The sequence below is a fragment of the Schistocerca serialis genome, chromosome 5, assembly GCF_023864345.2.
Source record: "Schistocerca serialis cubense isolate TAMUIC-IGC-003099 chromosome 5, iqSchSeri2.2, whole genome shotgun sequence".
NCBI lineage: Eukaryota > Metazoa > Arthropoda > Insecta > Orthoptera > Acrididae > Schistocerca > Schistocerca serialis.
In genome coordinates, this window is record NC_064642.1 from 316134928 (window position 1) to 316160610 (window position 25683).

Here is a 25683-nt window from a genome sequence, read left to right on the forward strand (position 1 = left end):
GTAGCGTGGCCTGTTAGATCACCAGACTTAGATCCCACATCTGAAAAACGTTGTGTATGCTGAACCAGTCCCTGGCGTGCAGACTCTTCAACAGCGTGTTCACGACGCCTGTGACGCTACGTGTGCAGAGCGTCCCATGGAGGCCACATTAAACATCTGCTGTAATGTGAATGCGATGCAGCTCTGTATTGTATTCTGGGACGATTTGCGCACTGTCCTCTTCTGGACACATGTTCATAGGACCTTTTTTCCTTCGTATACAGCCGGCCAGTGTGGCCGAGCGGTTCTAGGCGCTTCAGTCTGGAACCGCGCGACCGCTACGGTCGTAGGTTCGAATCCTGCCTCGGGCATTGATGTGTGTGATGTCCTTAGTTTAGTTAGGTTTAAGTAGTTCTAAGTTCTAGGGGACTGATGACCTCAGATGTTAAGTCCCATAGTGCTCAGAGCCATTTTGAACCTCCATTTACAATCAGGAAACCATTCCTGCAATTTATTGGATTTATTAATTAGTGTCCACCCTGTATAATAAACGTTCACCCGTGGTGAGTATCGCAATAAATTTCTGAACTACCTGTTGATGTAGCGCCGAGCAGATAAGACAATGCTCTACAGTTCTCACCAGGGGGGGCAGCGTCAGTATTGGCTCAGAAGGGTTCTCACTGTCTGAATCCTTTATATATTTGGGGAAGTACGCGTCTACGCGATAAGATAGGTTCTTCACTGTTTATGTGATCTTGGAACAAATTCTCTCGGATTAGACCGAGCTCTGCTCTAAGTAATCGTCTCTCTATATCTTTAAAGATACGCAGGCACCTCGCATCGTACAGAGCACTTCTCTCTTTCACTTTAAGAAGCTACGACGCAGCACTAACAGATAGTGGGCCGCTGCGCCAGCCTGCCGGCAGCAGGGCGGGCTCTCTCTAAACAAACACCGCAGCCCGGGCCGCCAGCGGGTATAGCGACAGCGACCGGCAGCCGCTGTGTACGCCGCGCCTGCTGCGGCTACGGAGCAGAGCGTGCGCGTTGACGAAAGCGGTAACGAACTTCAGCTAATGACTGTAAGGTCTTACGCATAGCGGGCAGTTCGTGTAGGGGAATCAGCGATGACAGCAGCCGACCGACACCGATTTGAGAAACATATTCGGGAACTGCCTGACATTCTGTCTCCAATTCTAGAGCGATAACACAGGAAACGTACCACAGAAAAAAAAAAAAAAAAAATCCGTCGGTAAGAGAAATAAGCCAAACGCATAATTTAGTTTTTTTTTAAATTATCATTTATTGATCACCCAACGTAAAAGTAATTTCACATTATCTGAAGCAGAAATAAGAGCACTGTTCTTTTCATCTTCTTCTTCTCCACATCTTCTTGGCAGATTACTGACAACCAAACGATTCAAGATGACATACTGAAGCGTTCTTGACTATTTTTAATTCAGAACACTTGGCCGCTATATTTTATGTAAACTATTCTACGAATGTGATAAAAATTCCGAAACGCGTCAGCACATGTTACAGAGGCACGCTTTGTCCTCCGAGTATTCGCACATTTTGTACTCCTGAATGGCTTAGGAGCCCGAACAGTCCCGAGGAATGTTCCTGTTACACGTCCAGAGTTCGTAAAAGTTGGAAACGCCAGATCTTTTGACACAAAGCCACCGAATTCATGCGTGAACTCTTGGGCATCAACAACAGCATTCACACTCTGAGACTCCAGCGTGGAATGGCGATGACGTGATGTATTGATCGTTAATTTAGACAGCCCGCTTCACGATTCTGGCCACTAGGAATAATTCATCACATTACCATGCAACAACGCAAGTATGGTCATTTCTATAGAAAAGTGTCTGATGACTCAAATTCTATACGAATATAAACAGGTCCGCCTTTGATAAGCTCCTTCTTCTTCGATGTGTCTATACCAACGAGCGGTCATAATTCCTTAAACTTATCTGGGCCCAGTCTCCATCTGGATCCTTCATCCAGTTCGCAATGGGATGGACCAAACTCTGAATACATGTGTATAGTAGGCTGTACATCGTATTACTTCAGTTCAGCTGTAAGTTGCCATATGGGTAGAATTCGCCTTTTAAAAAGATCTTATATTTGTCAGTCTACAGCCGTCGAATACATTCGCCACTTTCTTTATCGACACTTTCCGGCTGGTCTGAAGTGTCAGAATAATGAACCGCGGACCCTCTAGTTGAATACTCGTTTAAACTGCCCAATACTAACGTCCAGTAGTCGGAAGAGCCGAGTACTCAAATAATCCCCATGGGCGGGAAGATGGCAATACAGCAGAGGAATTCAATACCTTCCAGGAATCATAGGTGCTCTTCGTCCGATACTGTAATGTGCTGTATTTTCCAGACGACTTTCTCCAGCACTATTTTATTTTCTTCCGGACTTGTCTCTCCCTGAACATAACAGTTATTATCTGTTGCACTTATCACTAAAATCAGTCCTTGTTCCGAGTGTAAAATAATACATTTAATATCTTTAAAGAATTCCATAAGCATCCTGAGCAGTAAGCATATTCTAAAGCAGTTACATTAATTTATCGATCCACCTATGATCCGTCCTGCATTTTGCAGACAATTTTCGTCTGAAGTTGATGCGAAAACGTATGTCTTAGGGACTGATATGATACCCACATTGTGAGTGCGGTCGAATCCACTTCCGTTCAGACCATATCTTATTTCTTGAAACAGAAAGGCGAATGCGTTACGCGTGAGTCGTGACGTTGATGTGGGCTCTCCATCCTTCTTTAAAAACCGGCCATCTAGATAAAGGAAACTGGTGTTTGGAAGTGTCATTGTATTCTGGTTTTGAATCAAAATTCGTATTTCATCGTTACTATTAAACGTCACTGAAGCAAACGGTTTGTGGGAAAGATATTCCTTACAGATGATTCGTTCGTCATATTGAACTGGAGCTGTTATATCGAGCAACGTGATTGGGCGGTTTCAAACCTATAGCTTTGAGAAACTTTAAATTCTCCAGTGTTATTGCACTGTTCATCCGTTGTGAAGTGATGTACCGACGACTGTGAGAGTCATATTTATGCCTCACACCCATATTGCTTCAACTGGAAATGTACAACTATATCCACGTTATGAAAATCAACTAAATTTCCGTCCTCATCTAGAATATTAGTCTCGAGGTGGTGTAATGTGTGGACAGTCACCAGAAGATATATCGGGTCATGTGGAACCTGTACAATTTTGTATCCTGAGCCTATTGCAGGGTGCAATTCGTAGACATTATGTATTAGATGCTCGCTAAAGTATGAATTCGTAGCAGAATTACACTCGACAAGGATAGTGTTTACCGGTAATATTTTCGCTAGTTCTGCCGACTCGTAAAATTCTTCTTCTATAAAACTAAGCTCCTTAAGAAACAAAGTACTGCTCCTACTGAACTTTTCTGGTTAATGTCTATTCCCTGATCTTGTGTTTTTATTGCCATTTTATACGTGCTAACTCCTTTGCACGCAATTCGAACCCTTTTACAATTCGTTCTAAATAAACATTAAGATGGTCAATATCGAATGACCCTGGAGATATTTCCACAACTTCGCCACCAGCTAAATGAAGCTTGTGGTTCACCTCGGCGATGTTCGGAATGCTATAGGAAATTGGAAATCTGTCGTAAGGTCTTACGGGACCAAACTGCTGAGGTCATCAGTCCCTAAGCTTACGCACTACTTAATCTAACTTAAACTAACTTACTCTAAGGACAACAGACACATACCGATGCCCGGACCGTGACAAGGCGCCTCAGACCGCCCGGTTACCCCGCGCGGCCTCGGAATGCTATTGTACGCTTCATGACTGATCAATGCAATACTCCATCCTCCCTTGCTTAGCGCAACAGGCGGAAAGTAGTTCGCTTTTAATACCAGGGATTATTCTTCAAAAGTTAAGGTGTACGAAATGATTTGTTGGTTAACGAGCACTGCGCTCTTATTTAAATATATGGCCGAAAGAGTCAGCCTACTGGAATTGTGAAACGATTCCTTTCGTCGAGGACAGTGTGCCACAAAGGGCGCAGACTGACCACGCGATGGGTAAATTCACAGGTGTCTATTGTCTATTGAGGCCTAAGCTCTGTAGTATGCGAGTGATCCGGACGCTGTGACCGAGCGGTTCTAGGCGCTTCAGGCCGGAACCGCGCTGCTGCTACGGTTGTAGGTTCGAATCCTGCCTCGGGCATGGATGTGTGTGATGTCCTTAGGTTAGTTAGGTTCAAGTAGTTCTAGGTCTAGGGGACTGATGGCCTCAGATGGTAAGTCCCATAGTGCTTGGAGCCATTTGAACCATTTTATGCGAGTAAGACAGACGAGAACCTACGTCATAGGGAAACCCAGTAGAATCCGTTTATGGCTGAGGAGATGTAGCAGTGTTAAATATGGTGGACCTAAGATCGGCCATAAAAGGAAACATTTATGAAAACTATTTAATTCTGTACTAATGCAGGGAATCAAGCCACAGTAATTTTAATCTGTCACCCTCCAAAAATTTTCATGGTGATCCCAATAAAACTTGAATTTTGATCATATCTATAATAGTTTAGGATTTACTGTCAAAGTGAAATTCACAAGTTTTATAACAAAGACCTGAATGCTAAAATCTGAATGCACTGGTCGATCTTAAACGATCGACATTTCATATAAAAGCGCATCATTAAAATGACAAATGTTGTCAATGTCAACTCTGTAACTTTATTTGTTTAAAAGATACAGTAAATTTAAATTATCAGTATTTACAGTTAGGCATCAGATCATCATTTCCTCCACACTAAACACACTGAACGATGAAAACAAGACACCTTATTGAATCATTAGGTAATATAATATTTGTTGTAAAGTTTAGTGCATAATAGTTACTTTTGATTTTTATTTATTCATCAGAAAGCACATTGGTGCAAGGCTACTGGCCGTAGTATTCAAAGTTAAGAAGGAAATTGTATTGGTTTTATGTAAAAGAATATAACGTTTATTGCGTAATGGATATTATTGTTGCTTTATTTAGAACGTGAAAGTGGTCAAGCTTTGATTATTTAAATATGTTAAAATGTAAAGTAATGTAGAATAGGATGTAGCCAATCAGATGCACGGCTTCAGGAAAGGGAACTGCGCTAGTCGGTTGAGCGAAGATGTTGGGCGCGCGGGAAACGCAGTCGGAGAAGGGCAGAGGGCAGTTCTGGTCTAGACACCAAAGTGTGCAGTTCGGATTGAGACGCATTAGGAAGCCAGGAAGTGAAACGACTTAGAAAATTTCGCGTTGTATAGCATCGCGGGACTAAGTCTCAGCGGTGAGCAGCCACGCGCCTCGTATTAACTCTAACTTTTCGCATAGTTAACGAAGTTAAGAAACGAACTTGTATTTCGCGATGAGATTGTGAATGATCGAACTGTGTCAAATGGATATGCGCACGAGCGTAACAGTAACTCTAAATACGATTACTTTCGCTATTAGTTTGCTTCCTGAATAAACATTATTCTAACCAAATCGCAGCTGTGTGGCCTACATCATTTATGGGTCGTTAATTTAGTTCCTGATATTATTATTACTGTTATTATATGTTATGTTAACTTTGTATTTCGCAGACTTGCCATCAGCCAGACCATTTAACCAAAAGATCACAAGTGTCTAATTTAGGTCGTGTAATGCGACACGTGCGGTTCAACCCCTAGACAAGTTTGAGTCAAGACAGTTCGACGAAGAGGAGCCGCATGTGAGCCCTAACATCTTTGGAATGTTAGCTCGCAATCTGGGCATCGACTGACACAATGATGTACATGCAGTTTGTGTTTATGCATTTGTTAGGAGGAACAGTAGACAGAAATGTCCACAGAGATATGAATCGAAGTCTTGGTAGAGTTGGAAATTGTAGAACGCATGGTTCTGTTGGTAAAGTAAGGGCGTCCGCAGCTCGTGGTCGTGTGGTAGCGTTCTCGCTTCCCGCGCCCGGGTTCGATTCCCGGCGGGGTCAGGGATTTTCTCTGCCTCGTGATGACTGGGTGTTGTGTGATGTCCTTAGGTTAGTTGGGTTTAAGTAGCTCTAAGTTCTAGGGGACTGATGACCATAGCTGTTAAGTCCCATAGTGCTCAGAACAAAGTAAGGGCGCAATTATACATTACCGTACGAGTCAAAGTAGCACACATTATTCCCTTTCTTAACATATGCAACCCACTGAGTTCCAGATCCCCCTGCAACGTCGAGGTCCACTTTCTCCACTTTTCCAAAAAAATGTTCAAATGTGTGTGAAACCATATAGGACTTAACTGCTAAGGTCATCAGTCCCTAAGCTTACACAATACTTTACCTAAATTATCCTAAAGACAAACAAACACACCCATGCCCGAGGGAAGACTGGAATCTCCGCCGCAATCAGCCGCAAGGCCAATGACTGCAGCGCCTAAGACCGCTCGGCTAATCCCGCGCGGCCCACTTTTCCACATCTTCTTCTGGAGTCCATCTCTCATGAACACCCCACAGAGTCGGCCGATGGGCGATTTTTTGACGAATTTAAGCAGATCTGTATTTATAAGTGGCTGATGATTTTTGGGAAATTTGTGGTAAGGTCTTATGGGACCAAAATGCTGAGGTCATCGGTCCCTATGCTTACACACTACTTAACCTAACTTAAGCTAAGGACGACACATACACCCATGCCCGAGGGGGAACTCGAACCTCCGACAGGGGCAGTCGCGCGGACCGTGACAAGACGCCCTAGACAGCGCGACTACCCCGCTCGGCCACTGATGATTTTGTGGGCAGCTGTAATCGTTCTATGATTTTGCCAGGGTCATCGTCGTGTATGTATTCCACAGGTCACTTGTTCACTCTCTTACGCTAGATGTTGATACAGAGGCAGATACAAATGGGGAGGAGGGGGGGGGGGGGGCGAATTGCCACCCGTGCCGCTAACACCGGTCAGCCCGCACGCTATTCGTTTGTTTCTTAGTCGACTCGATTGAGTCAAATTATCGAGTAGTTGTACTTTCCTATGTGGCACGCGCGTCCGCATCATCACATTTTATACGTTTCTGTCTGGCACATAGATACCTAATACATACCTACGAGAAAAGCCGCAGTGATTCTAGTGATTTCGATATTCTACTGTTTTCTTATACAGAGAACCTTCGGTGCATAGCGTTATAAATACGGACTATTCGCCGAATAGGAAGGTAGTTTACATTCAGAAGCAAAAATATTAAGGCTGAAGAATGAATAAGTAAAAAGCTCTAGTTGTAGCAAGTGCGTGTGAAGATCAGTCAGAAGTGAGAGTGATCAGTTGATTGTGAAGTATTAATAATAGTAATTCATAGTAATTTCTCAGTAAAAATAGTGTTAAGAGACTCGTAATAAGAGTTAGTTATGGGAAACTATTGATGTGTAAGGTTACTCAATATATCTTTAGCGCCCCCTCTTTGAGGTTTTTCTATATCCGCCACTGTGTTGATAGTTTTAACCACACTGTGCACAGCTTCGAATACAGATCCAATAATATTCACATATTTCTTGCTGTTCAGGTTTTTTGTTCGTCTATCTGGCGTGTTGTTTAGCCTTTGTGTGTTAGTCATACGTAATATTTCAACGTAACCGGTCGTGGTGGCCGAGCGGTTCTAGGCGCTACAGTCTGGAACCGCGCGACCGCTACGGTCGCAGGTTCGAATCCTGCCTCGGGCATTGATGTGTATGATGTCCGTAGGTTAGTTTGGTTTAAGTAGTTCTAAGTTTTAGGGGACTGATGACCTCAGAAGTTAAGTCCCATAGTGCTCAGAGCCATTTGAACCATTCTAAGTTCTAGGGGACTGATGACCTCAGAAGTGGTCAGCATGCTGCTGTTCCGACCATGTCAGTTTACGAGATCCGAGCCGCTGCTTCTCAGTCAAGTAGCTCCTCAGTTAGCTTCACAAGAGCTGAGTGCGCCACGCTTTCCAACGCTCGGCAGACCGCATGGTCACCCAGCCAAGTGCTATCCCAGCCCGACAGCGCTTAACTTCGGTGATCTGACGGGAATCGGTGTTACCACTACGGCAAGGTCACTGCCTCTTTCATAGCTCCTAATGTTCCTTCAGTTTCATTGGCTTTTATAGTTATCGTTTTGAGGGCATCCCCCAACACCTGCATTGTAGTTGCAAGTCCCACTTGTCATCATTGTTGTCAACATTATTTATGTGTTGTCTATTCTGCATGACAGAATGTATTCAAATGGTGAGTTTAAGGTGTGCATCCAAAGATTAATGCTCGTGGGCGACCATGGCCAGTAAGATTTGTGGGGTAAGCTCCACAACCTACAAGGTACACAACTTGTGGTTTGGCATGAGGTTGAAATCAATCTGTGTGCACAGGCGTCACCAGACTTGCAATAGAGTCTTGTCACTCAAAACTTCATCGTAAATGATGGATTGACAGATGATGGATTTCTTCCTCTAGGGAACAGGTGGGGCGACAGAGTAGATCAGATTTCACAGTCTCATATTTGTTTTCTGCTAGTGGTGGCGAGGGGCTGCAAGGGAGCGACATGATATTACATATTGTATCCCCATGTATCCACAAGTGGCTAAGAAGAGTGACGAATTTCATACCCTCACTGATGATGTCACTTGAAATACAAATGCTGTCCAGAATTGCAATGTAATTTATCACCATGTGATGTAACAAGGCCCACTCCTTCTGAAGAAGATATCTTTTTTAAATACCGAAACCTACCACAGGAGCTCAATAAACCTTTGGTTCGGAAGTGGTTGGCTCATTTTTTCAACGTCTTCACGACGGAGTTGGTCAATTTGGCCAAAAAGGAGGTAGTGTGGGATGCGTCCTGTGGCCAACAGATTACCAAGATGATGTTCATAGTCAAAGAACAGCTGAGGACGTATTGTCAACACATGGCACGACATGATGCGTGATAGTTACTGTGGGAGACAATGCAGCCGGCTGCAAGAGGTTCAGAGTGACCGGATTCACATGCACATAGCTCTTTGAAAGAGAGTAAGCATTAATTCAACTCGTAGGACTCCTGTTGCTCGGGAGTAGCCTGGTTTTTGAGTGAAACGTGGTCCCTTACTACATCACATGGTACATTGTTTGTTACACTCGATTGTTCAGCAGCATTGCACACTGTGTAGATGAGTGTCACTATCATTTCCTGTCACATGAGCTGCAGGCAGGGTTTATTCACGACACCTGGCATCACTGCATGGGATGTTGTCCAACTGCTTAACTGTGTGGCACAATGAGGGCACGACGGCGACATTGTAGCTGTGCAATTGTTGGAAATGTTCAAATTACTAGCAAACACAGTCGTCAGATCACCAATGTAGTACTGTGATGCACAGACAGTGATTACGATGAATAACCACAAAATTCAGATACAAATAGCGCATACAAGGTGTGCATAAAGTCCGAGAACACTTTCAATTATTTATTACATAAGAACCAAGCATTGTACAGATATCATACGTATGTCATTTTGAAGAGAAACCCTGAAAGTTGTTTTACATGTACACTGCCACAGCATAGTTTGGTAATTTGCCGATAGTTAGCGCTAGTAGCGAACATGGCGGGTTCACGTGCAGGACGAGCTTTCTGTGTGTTGGAGTTCCACAAAAACAAGTGTGCTACAGTTGTTCATCAGATGTTTAGAACCAAGTACGGTAAGAAGCAACTAACAAGGAAGGCCATTTACCACTGGCACAACAAATTCGTTACGACGGGTTGCTTGTGCCCGGCAAAGAGAAGCGGATATCCCAGAGTGAGTGAAGTGAATGTGGAGCACGTACAAGAGACATTCATAAGGAGCCCAAAGAAATCGGTTTGTCGTGCATCCCATGAACTCGAAATGGCTCCAGTGACAGTGTGGAAAGCCCTGTGACAGAAGCTGTCTATGAAACCATTCAAATTGAAGCTAGTGCACGAGCTCAATGACGACGACAAAGACGAGCGTTTTGAGTTTCGTTCGCAGTTGCAACAATTGAATGAGGATGGGGAATGGCGTTGTTGATCGCTTAATTTTTAGCGACAAAGTCTCTTGTCATACTAATGGGAAAGTGAACAGGCATAACTGTCGAATGGGTACAAAGCATACACATGAATGCACCGAATTTGAACGTGATTCCCAAGAGGGAAATGTCTTTTGTGCCATGTCACGTCGAAAACTGTATGGGCCATTCTTCTTCGCCGAGAGCACTGTCACTGGATATTCGTTCTTGGACATGTTGCAGCAATGGTTGTTGCCTCAAATGCAATCAGACTCTCCGTTCATCTTTCAGCAGGATGGGGCTCCACCCCATTTTCATAGTGAAGTTCGTGGGTACCTGAATACGGAGCTACCGCATCGATAGATCGGCCGTGCTACAGAAGGGGACAGCTGTTTCATGAAATGGCCTCCCTGATCACCAGATCTCACTCGATGTGACTTTTTTCTGTGGGGACACATTAAAGACCTGGTGTATGTACCGCCTCTCCACCTGATGTAGCAGAGCTCCGGGAGAGAAAACGGGAAGCGGCTGCCACAGTCGACGATGCCATGTGGGAAGAGTATGGCAAGAATTCGATTACCATATTGACGTTTGCCGGGTCACTCATGGTTCGCATATCAAATGTTTGTAAAAAAAAACAAAATTTTCAGAGTTTCTCTTTAAAACGCAGAATATATGACAAATGTACAATGTTTAGTTCTTGTGCAGTAAATAATTGAAAGTGTTCCCTTAATTTATGTACACCCTGTATTTACTAACAACAGCAACGTATACGGGAGAAGCATCAACAAAGTCTGGGCTAATAGTCAGAGAGTTTTGTATAAGATTCTGGTGTATTGCCAGCGATGATGTTTGTCGATACATCGTTCCACAAGAATACAGACCATCGTTGCTGACCTGCCCTCTGTATCCCTGAGGGTGGAGCTCCCAGCGACTAGCAAATCCACCCTCTTAAAATTTTCAGGGAAATCTCTGATCTAAAAGATGAGGCATCCTGTACTGGTGCAAATGTGGTCTCAGCAATGGGCAAGACCTCAGATTTGCTTTTAAGCTATAAGAGGATATCCACGCTACCAGTAACCACTTTCGCTATCTGCCGCACATTCACAACCTTGCCGCTGTCCGCCATTCGCACTCAGGCGCTGAGACATCAGGGATCCCAGGTGACAGAGATGTGCAAAGTGCCACAGCTTTCGCTGCGGGTGCCTCAACGTCATCGCAGACCAAATCAAAGTATTTTATCTGTTGAATGTGATCAAGTAGTTTATAATTATTTCCGAACCATGGCAAATTCCTTCTGTGTCTATATACAACAGGCATTTCCTAGCCTTCTTTTACTGCATTCAACTCATCTGTGTACAAGGAAAAATGGACCAATAAATGAAGCCATCGCTACATGCATCCTAATTACTGTTGGTACCTGATGTAAGTTAACTCGGCAATGACTGAAACACAAGTACTGCACTGTTTGCTTATTCAGATTGAGTTAGGCGAATGTGCGACTTTGGCATTGTGTGAAACTACGTATTTGGCGGAAGTCAGACAACACTACACAGAGACTCGCAAAATACGCAGACAGCTAGAGATATCAAAAGGTCTACCAATATAGACAATATAAACGTCTACCGATTACTTTTAAGTGGAATGTGTAGAATGTGGACTTGGACTAGACGCGTGATATCACTACAATACGTCAACTGACGCGATAGGAACACTCGCGAAACACGGCTGCACCCTTACCTACTACTTGACCAGCATCTACCACTACTGCTGTGCCAACAATTATTAAGATAATTTCGAATTTCATTAACATTGTGTGAACTTCCTCGCATTAAGTATTGTTTGACAAACGATCCAGGTACTGTACTATAACATAAGCTTGGATAATTTGGATTCTGAAAACAGTGCAAGACAAGCTGAGTTTTGGAAACTTCACCTGAATTTGTGGTGTATTAGCTTGGTGATACAATGAGTTTAGGAACTGTTTTTTTTTTTTTTTTTTTAAAATACAGAATAAGCCATAACTCATAAATTATATCTAAAGTTACGTCGGAAGGGGGTTGCTGCCTAGCCGTCCTAAATCCGCAACTGGATGTTCGACCAGCCACTATCTAGTCGTGACTGTTCATAAAAGGACATGTTGATCATTTGGGATCTATCGATGCCTCTTTGGAGATGATTTAGAAGGAAATAAACCGTAGCTACTATGTGTATGTACGCTATCTCATCATCTGTGAATGCGAAGTCTTATCACACAAGATTCGCTATACAATCTTCCATAACAGCGATGGAACAATTCGCAAAATTAGTCGACTACACAAACAGAAACGTTAACAAACTCAACGTTGGGCAGCCGAATATCAAATGCGTTTTGTTCACCGCTGAATCAGATACGACATTTTTGAAGGATATCTTACATTGCTACAGATCAACATTTGTTTACTTATCTACTCTCTTCTACAGTGCCATTTTACAACGTTTCAATAACTTTGTTTTGTTGGGCACAGCTGTTACACCACATTGATTGCAGCCATGTAAACAGTGTGTGTGCTCTTTAAACTCTGCAGAGAGCATCTTGTCCGACGGTGTCACAACGTTTGAGGCAGTGTAATAAGTATTGTTATTTTAAGTGAAGTGATGGGATCTACAGAAATAAGGTACGCGTATTCCTCACAATTTTAGTATAAACTATTAAGTGTATATAGCTGTTCAACAACCCAAAAAGTGAGCGCGGAGTGGAACGTAATAATAGTAGGTTACTCAATGGCGTCTGCTAGCAGACTTTAAACGGGATGTGTGTTCAGTTCTTATTTTGGCTGTATCGCTGATCATGAGTCAAAAGAAATAGGTATTGACCTTCGTAGATTACTTTATGAAGTGCGTGAATCTATTTTAACTGCAAGATTACATGACTGAAGCTATATTTTCATACGTACGTAACATAAACAGTGCAGTCTACTACTACTACTACTACTACTACTACTACTAAACGCTTGCCGTGAATATGTTTTCAAAATTTGTGTATGCTATATATCAGTCGAATACTTCTATAGTCGTAATTTACCTTTATTCCTGATTGTTTGTGATGCTTGTTGCATTATTGTCGGTAACTGCTGTGTTACGTGTAATTAACCATTGAAGTAGTACACACACCAGTACCTGCTTTAGACTTTTCAAGTTTAATTACAGTTAGTTAACTATTGAAGAAAGTACACACACCGGTACCTGCTTTAGACGTTTGAAGTTTATTTTGTCCTTTGTTGACAGGATATCACGTATGATCACGCTGGTACATAAATATTTTCTAATTAATTCTTTTTCAGTCTTAATCAGTTGTTAGATTCCGATATTTCTAAAAGTTTTAGTCGTCCAAAAAAGGGTCCGTCGTCATAGAATAGTGGTATTCTTAGATTGTGACAGTACGAGACTGCTTATTACCTGGGTTATCTTGAAATCAAGCTGGGTTAATTTTGTATCTTCGAGAAACTACATAAATTTATAGAAAAATTGTCACAGAAACATCCAATAAGAATGCGCCGAAAGCAATTCTGTATGAAATTTTGGTTTGGCGCCCTAAAGTGACTGATCTTAGTACCATTAGCTCGCGAGAATTACACAGGGAAATAAACTTGTAGGTGAAATATACATACGCGTGTTTGGTAGTGCCCTCTATGTTTATGTATGTATTTTTATAGCAATGGTGAGTCAAGAAGTCATGAGAATTGTGATTTCATGTGAAGGTTTTTGGCTCCTCTTTGGTCCTTATCTTGCTATCTTACAATCACATCCCATTTTATTGATTTTGATATTGTTCTGTACGTGTTCTCAACCTTTATTTTAAAAATAAATTTTTCTGTAACTTTGACTGGCTCATATATGTTACTTTTGTTCTGCTATTGCATCACAGAGAATAAAATTAAAGATATAAAAGAGCTGATGATCCCGCTGAGAAGTCAGAATCTGTTTTGTATGTTAAGAATTTTTGTTACCATGACATCTCCTCACGTTTAGAGCCGAGGAAGTATTATCAAATCTTCTGTAGTTTCCTTAGAAAGGCAAAGTCTTCTGTTAAATTACATGAAAAATTTTAAAATGTGAAACTTTAGGCTGTAAAGCAGACTGACAGACCATGCAAACAAAATAATCACTCTGTCATCAGGGTTACATTTATATGCAGGCAGGCCTTAGGTAATGAGAAGGCTAAAAATTACTATTATTAAGTTCTATGTGTATTGCCATTTCTGTCTGAGGTTGAAGTTATATTCGACACATGTTGCATTATAAAATAATTTACAAGCTAGTTAACAAATAATTGTGACTGATAGTGGTCCTTGATGCATCTGTTTATAATTATTCTATATTTTTAGCATCAGTGTGCCTTGATGTTGCTTTCCTTGTTTGAAAGGGAAAATGGGAGGAAAGAAAGAAAACCAAAAGCTAGAGATTCTGTCACATATTTCATCAAAATTTTGTATTTAGTCGAGCCCAGTGCCCTTCGTTCCCTTTTTTTATTTGTCATCGGTGATTAGATCCCTAATTTTGTCATAATAACTATTAAATGAGTAGATTTATAATTTTGTGTGTGTGTGTGTGTGTGTGTGTGTGTGTGTGTGTGTGTGTGTGTGTGTAAATGCTAGAATATAAATCCACAAGTACAGGGCTCAAAAATTAGTGGGTCCTGAGTTTTTTTGTGCTTGGCAATGTGAAAAACTCAAGAGTTGCTGTGGGGTTCAAAGTCCATTTTAAGCTGTATGTCTCCTTATAGATGGGTGGGTAAATCAGTTTGAAGATTGATCCGTGACTAGTAAAGAACTGTGCTGTTCATATTGTTAAGTGCTGTTAATCTGTGCACTATTTCATGTATACCTTGCTTTATGTACAGAAACCTAAGTCCACTTCATTGTATCAATAATTTCACAACAAAGATAATGCAGTGTACAGCTGTGGTCAGTTACAGATTCAATATGGAACAAGAACCACTGTGCAGTTCCTCATATACACAATGATTTGAAAAATGCTCCCCCATAACTAGCTGGGGAAGTTAGTTTGGAGGTTGGAGGAAGGCAGTGGCATACCATCCCCAATAGTGTCATGTCAAATAACTTTTGTAGCATTCAAACCAACCTTGGAATTGATAACTGCTTTATCTTGTAACATAAAGGAACAAATAGAAGAGTTTCCAACTACAGGTCTTTGTCATTGACTCTTCTAGATCCTGTGAATAAATGGTTGGATGACAGACTACAAATCTAAACATTTTGGGTTTAATTCTCAGCCAATCCTAAGATTTTTCTTCCGTCTGGCAATGATTTGCTTATGTGAAAAATGCTGAGTTGCATGATGATTCAGAGTCCATGCTAAACTGTAGATATCCCTGTAATTGGCAGTGTGAGTCAGATCAGTGTTTTGTGGATGACAGAAACATACCACCTCAAACATGACCAACCTCAGTAAAGCTCTACCACATACAAATCAACTATCAGGGTGAGGAAAGACCTACTTCCTTTTTTAACTTGCTTGTAGCAGTCTCTGTCCCTCCCCACTTCTCTTTCCCTTTTTCTCTTTTTCAATAAGAGATGTTAACTGATCATTCATACCACATTATTTGATTCATCTCAAATGTGCATGCTTTTGATTGTAGTCATTTGGTACAGTAATGTTGGAAAATTATGCTTGACATCTGCATGGATGTCAAATGTGTAGGCTATGTTGCACAGCATATTGCTACAACTTATCCCAATGGCTGCTGTACCGGTCTAAAGTCTGCAAAACATTAAGTAATGAAAACTGAGAATTACATTGCAAGTAAATGCAGAAAATGCTTACTGAAAATGTGTTTTGGATTTTCTTGTTTACAAGCCACTGAAACATGGATAGAGTTGCTTACTTAAGAGTCTTTGAAAAGTGAGTCAGTTTGCTTGTTTACGAGCCACTGTAACAGGGATAACCGGCTCAACACTGACAAACAAATAAAAAATCGCAATTGGATGTGAAACTACATAAGTTTCAAAAATTTATTTGTAGATTAAAGAAAGATGAAGAAAAGAGATAATATACACCTATGCTAAAGAGAAAAACAAGCACATGAGGATTGAATCCAGGTCAGACCACGCTAATTTCAGTCTGCGTTTTGCGTAGCCTGCACCTCTCAGTGATATGAAGATTTACTACAAATGACACGTGGTTCGGATACCAAATTACACAGCAGGTCCCCATTCCCTCGTTGGATTACTGGTGTAGATTAGGGGCACACAAGTTGCCGAAGTGGTGTACATTGCTAATCGGCGTGTAATGTCCAATATTTCATTCAAAAGCTTAGTAAGTTACTGTCTGTTTCTGAGTGCTTGTCTGATGCTCACTGTCTTATTTTTTGTAACAAGTGATTTATCCCTTGTATATAATTTAATTATTGTTAGCCTACAGTTTTTGGGTGTTCGGTCCTCCTCAATGGAAAACTTTTCGTTATTCACATACATTGACCTCCTCCCTGCTGAAGCTTTATTTGCTTTAGATCACTATGATGAAAGAGTATTGTTTATAGTTTCTGTAATCCTCTGTTCAGCAATCCAGATTTAGTAATCTGTAGTTTCTCTAATTCTTTAAATACAAATTTCTGTATGGCACCTTTGAAATAGATACAGACTATTTCCTTTCACTGTGCTTTTTATGTCTGAGTGTGTGCTGTGTCCCTCACATCTCAGCAAGAAAAAAGTATCTGGAATTTTTAAAAATTTGTTTTATTATTATATCATGAAAAAGGTCATTTATGAAACTTGAACTTACCAAATGTAAATGTAATTGAAAATGACCATTGCTGTATACAAGCAACACGCCAACTACAGTGTAGATACTTCAGTGTGGCAGTTGGCCATAAATGTAAACAAATGAGAAAAGAAACTGCCACTGGGAGAGCAGTGGTGTTGGGTGGTTGCTGAAGCTCCACCTCACTCTTGCAATGCTTGCAGTCTCCACCCAGAATTTGTACTTACTTGAAAGTAGAACTGACAGAGGGTCACAGGCATTGCTGATCATTCTGAGTGTCATGGGAGCTGTACTCAAACCCCATGGTAGACCAGTACTAGTCTCTGTACTCATTTCAGATAGAGGAAAGAAAACAATAAGCAACACACAACACAAAGTGAGGGGGAATACGTGCAACATTTGGAAATGGCTGCCATGCAATTGGTTGCTGAGGTTTACGGTGTTGCAAACGGGGAAGTTCTGGACCGACCTGTAGCAGCACCGTATGCAACCATAGTTCAAAACACTCCCATCCAAAATTACCACTTTAAAGTGCCTGCTTGATACATAGATGGAAGACAGTAATAATAGTCTACAAATATAAAACCACACAATTCAGAACAGTGCTGCAATATCAATGCAGCTAAAGAAATAATTTCTATTACGTTTGACTGCACTACTTGTTGTGTTATAGGTAGCAAATATATCATCATCATCATGATCATAGTCTACTGCCTCCTTTAGACTACTACTTGTGTAACAATTCTCAGGTAGCATATATGCACCCATAAATTAAATTCATTGAAAAGAAATTAATGGCATTGATGATTTAATTGGTGAAACACAATTTCATGAAATTATAGCAATGAAGGTTGCTCTCTTCATAAATACGGAACTTGCATGTTACAGGTTGAGTAAAAATCTGTACCTTATCTGGGTTTGAATCCCAGTCTGCTATGAATTTCATTTATCAGCAAATGTGCATTCATGTTGCTGCTGCAAATTTTGTAATTTTATCTCCCACCTTCCATTAGGTTGTTGCCTTGGTCTTTTCATAATACCTTGGAACCCAGAAAAGAACTTCTTTGAACATATACAATTCATTCACATTCCTTCTTATCACGTGCATCTTGCCAACATTATAATTACAGTTACACTACCCGTCCAGATAGCCACACACATTAAATCCCCCTATTTACAAGATGCCTATGTATTCCATCCTTAATTTGAATCCGCACAGTACATCAATGATGGGCCTGTGTGCCGGCCAGCTTGGATGTGATTTTTAGATGGCGTTCCACATCCCAGAAGGTGAATGCTGGGGTAGTACCCATGTCCTTCTACACAAACATTTAGAACACTTCCTTGCACTTGCACATAGAATTTAATTTAGACACAGGTAAATGGCTATCATTGATCATGTCCTGGGGAATGAATAAGAGACTGGTGGCCGTTGATAGGTATTCTCCTTAAACCCATAATCAGCAGCTGTAGCAGAATGGTTATGTCTTCCACTCCAGTCTGTCCTTGATCTTTTTGTTTGTTTTTCCTTTCTCTGCAAGTAACTCAATAACATGTAATTTTGCAATGTTCATGGGGAAACCCTTAGTTTTTCAGTGGATGTCGTGTTAAAGTGTGTGTCTCACTGTTATAAGTGAAAACTGTTAATCCATACTGACTTTAAACTTTCAGTTTCAGACAAATTGCACATTCACTGTAGAAAATTCTGTTTAGCTTACCAAAAGCACTCCAGGAAATTTTTCTTTTATGTGTAATTATTTTACTGTTAGTCTGGCAGTTTTCTTGAGCTGCCCAAAATACAAAAACTCATCAATTAGTTGTGACTTAATTGTTGATTTTTCTTTCTGATATGTTGGCTCGTAATTATTTTAGTTCCATTATAATTTAAGTTCTTCCATTTGTTGGAGTTTATCTGTGTTAAGAGGCAAACAGCACACTGGAAGAATCAGTTCCTTGTTTCTCCAGGGCTTTCGTTCCTACTGAGTTGGGCACTTCCTGAAAATCTGTGAATCTGAGGCAAAGTTGTAACCCCTGCTCGTTATGCTGTTGAACTATAATTTCATTCATTAGTTGCAAATGATTCAGTAAGCTTTATCCACATATAAAACTTTCTTATTAATTTGCCTGATTAAAATCCAGCTTTTTTTTTCTGTGTGGTTGATGATAATTTTACTGAATACCTTGTGCATTACAGAGCAGATGCCAGTGGGGCTTTTACTTTTTATTCTTGCCTGTCCCCTTTTCAGTGAAGAATTCCACTTACAGTACTGGTCCAGTTTTGAGGAATAATTTCTTCCACAGACACTTTGTAAATTATTTTGCAAGTTCCTTCCACTGGTTAACATTTTTCCTGCACTGTTAACTGTTTCTGTGGAAACACATCATCTCTAGCCACCATTCCTGTCTTAATACCGTAACCCACATTGTACATATCATGTGGCATTACTTCCAGAATGCTATTACTTTCATCATCGTCTGTTTTCGTTGATGATTTATATTGTCAACATTACAAGCATTTGATGGAGCTCCATTTGATATTTTCTTTTCTTTTGCTCGTTTTCTACTTAGATATTTTTTTTGCATTTTGATATCTTTTTGCGTTTTTTACTTGGATATCTTTTTGCGTTTTCTGCTTGGATATCTTTTTGCGTTTTCTGCTTGGATATCTTTTTGCGTTTTCTGCTTGGATATTTTTTTGCGTTTTTGAAAAGTACCTTTGTTAATTAATTGCCTATGCCTGTATAATTGCAGTTTCCTGAGATGCTGAATTTGGTAATTAGCTCCATCTTGTACACTTTACTGTTCTTAAAGACATTATGATAATCTACATTTATGATTTATTGCCTGATGAATTCGTTTGTTTGTAGCACTGTATTTACACAACTTTGTGATCTATAATCACTTTAAATTGTGAAGTGGTTTTGATAAGTTAAACATCAATACAGACCTATACAGTAGGGCTGGTATATTTTGCATCCTAAAATACAAGCAAATCACAACTAACATAACACTTAATATTAACACACTAAAATAGCTGTCGTCTTGATGATATTATATATATTGAGATCAAGACATGATGAATTTTCTTCCACCGCTTATATCATTCCATTATTATGAATTAAAAATTAGTGGATACTGAGCCTAACGAAACACAAACAATTTCTAGGTCATCCGAACCAGCCAGTACCGTCCGGTGGTGGCTTTGTTTCATAACACAGTGATGATGTGGCATGTGATGACATACATGTGCATATAGACAGAGTACAGAACACTGGCGATATGATCAGCAATGTAACCCAAGATCTAGGTTGGGCCATAAGGTGTCAGTGGTTTGTGAGTTGGCCAAGGGTTATTAAATGCTTCAGTCGGTCCTCATTATCTATATAGGTGCTCATCGTACTGTAAACTTAATTTCTTGAATAAGGTACTTACCTTCTGTCAATGGAGAGTTACAGGAAGTGATTAAAAAGCTTTCTTCTGCAAACCAAGGATTCAGTTTAAACAAATTTTTGTGAATTACAAACTACTGTAGCGTAACTTGAAAAGATTTCGAGATGAACAGTACACCATTCTTACACCTCTGTGATGCAACTTTTTTGGGATAATTATTTGAGAAGCAAATGCTAAATTTATGGAAATCTTTAGTAAGTTGGATCTGTGGATATTCACAACAGTCAGCTAATGGTGTAAAATATTTCATTACACTGCAGAAAACAGTAGTACAATCAACAAGCAACATGATTTTGGGTGAACAGCTCACAGCTCCAGGTATAGGGTGATTCAAAATGAATGAAACAAAAAGAAAGTATTCATGTGACTGCAGTAATGATTTTATTTCAGGAATACACATATAGACTGAAAGGTTAACTCTCTCAGTTCCTATGGTCATCTATAGCTGTTTGATTTAGGCTCCTTTTGTGACATGGCAGATGTCTATCCAGTACTGCATTTCTTGCAAGATGCATTCCGATTTAGAACAATCAGTGGAGTTAACCATGCCGACTACCCAACCAACGCCTTAACTGCAGTAACTCCTGCGGAAATGGGTGTATGCAAACCATCTCTTTCACACTTTCTCAAAAGAAAAAGATCCATGTTTGTGTACAGTCAGGTGACCGGTGGGGCCACAACATGAATACCCATCATTTGATCCAGCATGACTGATCCAACACTGTTAAAGATATTCATTGAGAGGTGACTACTTGCGAGGTTATGCCAGTGTGGAAGATATTTGTCCTGCTGTAAAATGAAGTCTGCTACTTCTTCTGTCAATTGAAGCAACAACCAGAGAGAAAGCATATTGAGGAAGGTTATGCTATTAACTGTGGGAACTGTGAAGAAAAAAGGACAAAAGACATTGTGGTTGGTTATGGTGCAGAAAAGTTAAGTCTCGGAGGATCACATTCATTTTCCCGAGAGGTGTACTGGTTTTGTGTACCGCATATTCTTGTGCTATGCTTCTAACTTTGCCGCTTAAGTGAAATGTGGCTTTGTCAGAGAAAATAAGCCTCTCAGTGAAACCATCCATCTACATCTGTGCTGCAAGACCAGTGCATAATTCTCTCTCTTTTGGTTTATTGTCTGGTTTTAGCACCTATAACTTGTGAATTCTGTAAGCAGACTGTTGAAGCTTGCACAATACACACCGCACTGTTGATTGTAACGCATTTACTTCTGTGATGGTACGACGCATGGATTTTCTGGGACTTCTTTCATAGACCGTACAAATGTTTATCACAACTTCAATGGTACAATGGTTGTACTGTGGTTTTCTTCTTGCATATGCATCCTGTCTCCTCTCATTTAGCAGTGTTGTGATGGTGTGATGCCACGTAAACCAACTTAGTCCAAAAATGTCTATTGATGATGTTTGTGCATCTTCTGTGACATAGTACGCCTTTTCTATCATAGATGCCACCATTTTGACCAATAACACCAGCAATGGACAACAGCAGCAGTTTTCCATGTTTGATTGTTACCATTGTAAATTGTGAAAGTTAACCTTTCAGTCTATACATGTATTTCAGGAATAAAGTCATTACTGTACTCACAGGAGTACTTTCTTTTTGTCGCATTCAATTTGAATCGTCCTGTACGTATGTTATTTCTGAAACGGAAGACAGCAAAGAACCCAGAGCCCTGGTGTATAAACCATGTGTCATAATTTTCGTAGTATACAAATAAGCTCCACAATGTGTTTTAGGTTATGGGTAGATATGAAGTTGACTATGCTTTTTGTATTCTTGGACTGGCTGTCACGTCAGGTGGTATTATTATTATTATTACTACTATTACTGTTGTTATATTTTATCACATACTCATTATTAACAAATTAAAGGTCTAAATTCCTGTTACACTTCTATGATTTTCCACTTTACTATTATGTTTTTTCTTATTATTATAACTTGAAAAATTGCATGTGCTGCTCTTTTCATCCTATAATAATGTGCTTTACTTCCAGTTGTTGTGTATCCCTATTCCTCTCTCTACAGCAGTTCCACTGATAATTTAGTCAGTGACAGATGATTACCACATGATCCACATATCTGCCTTTTCTTTTTCTTCTCATTACTTTATCTAATAACTTCCTTTGTAGCCTTCATCTGTACCACCACATTTCAAATTATTCTAGTTTCTCTGTTCCAGTTTTCCCCATTATCAGCATCCCCATTCATACAGGACTGTCTTCAAAATGCATTGTTTCTGAAATAAACAAATAGTTTTTATTCTTGAATTATATTTATTGCTTGTGCCCGATTATTAAATCGGGTAAATATCCAGGAAAGAGTGATAAACTTTTTTAGACCACACCAGTGTTGGTAAGCATAATTCTTGTGATGAATTTGAAATTGTTATAGAATAGCAGAATTTTAAGTGTTGAATTTAATCTGTGGCTTACAACACATGGAAAAAGTAGTAGTTACTACCATAGTTAATCATTTTCATTTGAAGTGATTTCTGACCAGAACAGAATTGGGTGTAGTTCATGTGGACTCTGCACTTATCTTCAGGAACATTTATTTTTGGGTTAATCAGTTTTGATATGGTCACAGATGATGAAGCAAATGCCACCTTTTCTTCTTTTTATGACTTTGATCTGTCACCACCACACTCCCTACATCAAGCACCCATCAAAATCATGTGTAAATCCCCCACCACAAGGCATTAAGTGGCCAGAGGATGATGCAGGGGCAGAATGATGATCCAACATTCAGAGGCTAATGTTAAGACACCACTTCTTGCATTGAAATTGTGCTGCATTGCAACATACTTATGACATGCCAGACCTGACTGTTTCGGTAAATTCTCTGGCCATCTTGAATGCATTACTGACAAAACTACACACAGTACCATATAGTGGGCTATCCCTGTGGCTATCTCACATGCTATCAATGGGAATCTGTCCAGGGTCATTGTTGGTGCTGCTAGAGTGCAAAACAAACCATTATCTGGTGATTCAACTTGTTACATTGAGGCCCAGGGGAAAGTGAGAAAGGGTGTTTGCGTTGACATTTTGGACAGTGGATCAGAGGTGAATTTCATAATTACAACCACTCAAAAGCAATGCCAGTTTTGCAGACGCTGCACGGTCTTTTCTGGGAGGTTGGACCTATACCGAAAAAGCAATGTTAATGGATTCATGGTCAGTTACGATGTGGGATTTACTCTAGCACAAATATATAGTTAAACTTTTGCTACTTGAGAAGACACTCATGGAAAAACAATTAATCATAGCACAGTGAAGCTGTATGGAAACATTTGTATGGACATACAGAAAAGAAATAACAAACAAACCATGGAAAGACTACACATTTTAATTTCCACATGAGAGGGTAACATTTGTTAATTGCATATCATGTATATGTTCAAAATTAAAAATGTTGCTCATTGTGACGATCGTCCGTGTCCATGACAGCCTGGAACCACACTGAAGATACCATTTCAGAATGTTCACAGCATTTTCTTAACAGTGGACGATGGAATGTTCAGTTGTTATGACACAGCTGGTGCACTGTGTGAAGATAGTTCATTGCATCCAGCATTCTCAGCCATGGCAACAGTAAGTTTTTCAACAATTTGTGGCACAGTCGGTTGTCAGCCTCTCCCAGGAGAAATTCCCAAATTGCCAGTTAATTCAAAATTCCAAATCATGTTTTCAACCCCAATGCAGAAAGAGGACCCCTCTGTACTGCTTTAAGGCATCAATACTCACGAAGAGCAGCAGCACTGTTGCCATTGTTTCGATAAAACAGCTCTAGAACTAAAGCCCTGTTCACCTTTCCCAACCCATATTGACTGTCAGCAACTGTAATCTGTGACTTACAACACAGGAAAAAAAGTAGTAGTTACTACTGTTGTTAATCATTTTCATTTGAAGTGATTTCTGACCAGAACAGAATTGGGTGTAGTTCATGCGGACTCTGCACTTATGTTCAGGAACATTTATTTCTGGGTTAATCAGTTTTGATATGATCGCAGATGATAAAACAAATGGCACCTTTTCTTCTTTTTATGACTTCGATCTGTCACCACCACACTCCATACATCAAGCACCCATCAAAATCATGTGTAAAGGCTTCCATTAGTCCATCAAAAAGTGGGAATACATTTTTGTCAAGTGTAGTGTTTTCTGTCCACTCCTGATACGGAAGTGTAAACCACACAGAGCAAAAGTCATTGTTAGCTGTGCACTGAGCATATATCACCAGTGTAAACCATTCAGTCCAAAAACAGAGCAGCATTGTTGTAGGTGTAGTGATAGGGTGATAGGCTAAGCACTACTTGTGGTAGCGAACAAGTGCCGAGGCTCTCGGCTTGCAGGCTTATATCCATGTTAGTGGACATGTGCTGCACTGGCCTCGTCCTCTGCATCAAAGCAGGAGGACTCGTGTTAGTGACTTGCAGCATCTCCGATGCTTGCTGAAGACAGGGATACTAAATCTCTCCCCTTTAACTTGCATGTAAGGATTACAACAGCCATATTTATGCAGTTTTCTGCCAGGAACAGGGAAGTGTAGCTTAGCTGGTGCTGGTGCTTGTGTTTCAACGCTATGTTGCTGTATCAGTACTGGTGCGTATTGGCAAGTCATGACACTAACAATACTAACAATGCAAATCCTGCAGCACACAGTCTGAACACCATCATTTATAAGTTGGGTACCTGCACGGTAAATAGTTTCTTATCTACACTGGCTCAAGTAGGGAGAGTATAGTAATAACCACTCTGGTCAGGAAACTTCTTCAAACTGTAAATTATTGCTAAAGCACTTCTCTTCCCCTTCCCCTGCCCTCCGACTGTCCAGACACTGCCATCGATGTTTTAGAGCCTTAGGTAATCGCTTTTTTGGATCCATCTGACATTTTATGTGACTGAAGCACCTCAATCCCATATTGTGATACATCCAATGCAAGCATCAACCATGAGCCCACTGTATACAATATCAGGCATTATGCTAATTTCAGACAATCTTTAAGGCATTGAAAAGTCTGCTGACATTCTGCCAGTCACTCAAATTTGATAGCCCCCCCCCCCCCCCTTCCTCCCAACCTGATTCAACGAGTGTGTGGTTTGTGCTGCTTTCAGTATAAGCTGACTAAAGTTGTTCGAAGTTAATTATCATGTTGACGCCATGTGTGGGTGTGATATCTTTGCTGCTGAAATATTTAACGCTGAGGGCAAAAAAGCTGCAGTTGTGTAACTGACAACATAAGCCATTTTCCAAGAGCTTTTTGAGGAGATTAAAGGTTCCTAAGGTGTTTTGCTTGTGTCACCCCCATTACATGACATTGTGTAAGTAATTGGTGCACTGCAGACCTCCACAAATCAATTGCTCCAAGTATTTCTGAAATAGGACTGGGGCGTTAGCAGCCCCAAAAAGTAAGTGATTGTACTGGAACATATTAAATGATGTATTTAAGAGCAGTAAAT

The 25683-nt window shown here is 40.4% G+C and overlaps 1 protein-coding gene across 4 annotated transcripts in view; it reads left to right on the forward strand.

Moving 5' to 3' along the window:
- Positions 1-12541: 12541 nt before the first annotated feature.
- Positions 12542-25683, forward strand: part of LOC126481130 (uncharacterized) — a 36020-nt gene continuing 22878 nt past the window's right edge. For all 4 annotated transcript variants that reach the window (XM_050104673.1, XM_050104674.1, XM_050104676.1 and 1 more), the window contains exon 1: positions 12542-12649. The gene's annotated coding sequence lies outside the window, so the exon portion shown is untranslated. The remainder of the gene's footprint in view (positions 12650-25683) is intronic.